We start from the raw sequence: 3086 nt of genomic DNA on the forward strand, positions 1-3086 counted from the left end.
TACCTCCTTTGAATCAAATGCCTCCCTATCTCTTTGCCTGTTGCTCCCCACAAGCTCCTGAGACAGTACGAGCAGCACAAACTGGGAGGCAGCCTTGCACCCAGGTAAGGAGCACACAGCAGCAGCTAATTCTCTTGTGAGCAATCAACAAAAGCAGAAACACCAGAAAGTAGGTGAAAACAGGAACAAAGCCACACGTCACTTCAAGGTTAAGGGGATGTAGAGAGGGGGGTATCTCAGATAGACATTTTGGGTGAGCACTTCTGGAAGACGAAGCTAGACAATTTCAGACTAGAAATAAGATAGTGAAGGTAATTAACCATTGGAACAACTTATCTAGGGACATGGTGGATTCTCTGTCACTTGACATCTGAGTGTCTTTTCTAAAATATATGCTCTAGCACAACCAGAAGTCAAGATAATTCTTGATGCGGGAATTATTGTGGGTATGCTATGGGCTGTGTTATGCAGGAGATCAGATTAAAAGAATACAATGGTCCCTTTCTGGGTTTAAAGATCTGTGCATCTAATCTAATACAATGAATAACTTTACTAACTGTTTACAAAGCTTATGTTGCAAACTACAAAAGTATTACCTAGAGCATGGTAGAGAAGGCTCATTTCCTTCTGACAGCCTAATGCTGTGTCTATCACATCTGTCACCTCAGAATTCTAGTCCATTTAGTGTATGAAGTAACAATCACTTGATTTTTAAAAACATACCCTTGCTTGCCTTGTCAGTTTATGCTAAACTATTTCTTCCATTTCCCATGCATATTTAAAATCTCCTTTGTCAGCCACCCCTCTTAAGTTTTAACTCGCATCCCCTTTGGCCAAGTACTACTGATCTTAGTCTGTGTGCAAACTCAGCATAATCACAAGTACTGTTTTTGTTCTGTCAGAGAATAGTTCTCAGAACTTGTCCCAAATAACAGTGAATAATTTCAAATGATCTTCAATAAGGTAGGACCAATTTTATTCAAGTTAGAAAACACAGATAATTAAATGTACATGGCAGAGGGGCATTACTAGCACATGATGGCATATATCACATTAGTAGATGTGCAGGTGAATGAGCCCCTGATGGTGTGGTTGGGTTCTATAATGGTGTCACTAGAGTAGATATGAGGACAGAGAAGGCAACGGGGTTTGTTAAAGGGATTGGTTCCTGGGTTAGTGTTTCTTTGGTGTCGTGTATAGTTACTGGTGAGTATTTGTTTCAGGTTGTAGGGCTGTCTATAAGCGAGGACTGGCCTGCCTCCCAAGGCCTGTGAGAGTGGGGGATTGTTTCCCAGGATAGGTTGTAGATTGTTGATGATGTGCTGGAGAGGTTTTAGCTGAGGGCTGTACATGATGGCCAGTGGTTTTCTGTTATTTTCCTTGTTGGGCCTGTCCTGTAGTAGGTGACTTCTAGGTACCCATCTCGCTCTGTCAATCTGTTTCCTTACTTCCCCAGATGGGTATTGTTGTTTTAAGAATCCTTGATAGAGATCTTGTAGGTGTTTGTCTCTGTCTGAGGGATTGGAGCAAATGTGGTTGTATCTTAGGGCTTGGCTGTAGTGCCCTGAAAGCATGCATGTTAATACATTTCTCATATTGCCCATAGCAACAACAGTTTAGTGTTGGCCAATTCATGATCTGCTAATAAAAAACCTGTGAAGCCTCTTTGGAAAAACTTGAAGATTATCTTGTTTTCATATCTTAACAAGGACATTAGTTATTAATCCAAGCTTGTACAATCTTGCATAACATTCCATGCAACAGCACTTACCTAGTCAACCTTAGCTGGCCCTGGAACATTCAGTTTCTTAGAACACCAGCTGTTCTGCTTGAAACCTTCCACAACTTTATGAAGCATTAATATGAAGTGTTGCATTTCCATTTGTCTCCTGGCTGCAGAGTGCATTCCCTCCATTGTAGCACACTGTCACTATCATTTTGTTTGAATTGTTATTATGTATTATTAGTGGTCTCATTCAACACAGTGATGGTGACGTGCCTCGGTCATTTTCTGAGAATTTAGTATTGCCACACAGCAAGGTAATTTTTCGTGAGAGTGCACTATTCTTCCAACTTTCTGGGAGTGCTCTTTCACAAAGCCTTACTTCTCTTTTGAAGAAATCCATCTACAGTGACCTTGCAGACCCAGCTCTCACATTCATCGTGAAAGGGCTTAAACTGGAGGAGAATGTATAACTAGGAGTAAGGGGATGAGATTAAGGAAAGAGAAAGAGGCTGAATATTAGAGAAAGCTTCCGAATGCTGAGCTCTATTAAACTGCACAATCATCTCCAAAGGCAAGTAATAAAAGCCCCATAGCTTGACACATTTTAAATTAGTCAGGGCAGGGCACTAAAAAAAAGTACAGGAGCACTTCTACAGGCAGGGGGCGGAGAAGATTATCTAATAGATCTTTTCCACATTGAAGTATCGTAGTTTCACCTTGCAACAGCTTTTCTAAAGTTCCAGCAGAAACCTTTGTTGCTGTGCAAAGAGCAAACGCTGAGCTTTCATCCCACCCTCCATTTGGAGAAATTATTTGGAAATGGTGTTGACTCCAGGCATTTATGGAGTTTGAGCTCTTCCGCCATAATTCCCTGGTCTCATTTTTTCTGGTGATCCGGTTGAGGAAAATTGTTGATGCCCGTGACCCAACGGAGCTGGGGATGAGGGGCTAGGGGGCACAGGGCTGGGGTAGAGGGTTGGAGTGTGGGGGTGAGGGCTGCAGGGTAGGGCTGGGAATGAGGGGTTCAGGGTATGGGAGGGGGCTCTGGGCTGGGGCAGGGGGCTGGGGTGCAGGAGGGAGTCAGGGCACTGGGCTGGGGGTGCAAGCTCTGGGGTGGGGTTTGCGTGCAGGAAGGGGCTCCGGGTTTGGGAGTGCTCAGGGCTGGGGCAGAGGACTGGGACACAGGGTTGGGGTGTGGATTTACCTCAGGTGTCCCCTGGTCAGTGGGGCAGCGGGGGTGCTAAGGCAGACTTCCTGCCTGTCCTGGTACCGCGGACCGCATTGCACCCCGGAAGCGGCCAGCAGCAGGTCCGGCTCCTAGGCAGAGGTGTGCAAGTGGCTCAGCGTGGCTCTCAGCCGC

Source organism: Eretmochelys imbricata, chromosome 1 (genome assembly GCF_965152235.1).
Source record: "Eretmochelys imbricata isolate rEreImb1 chromosome 1, rEreImb1.hap1, whole genome shotgun sequence".
NCBI classification, from domain to species: domain Eukaryota; kingdom Metazoa; phylum Chordata; order Testudines; family Cheloniidae; genus Eretmochelys; species Eretmochelys imbricata.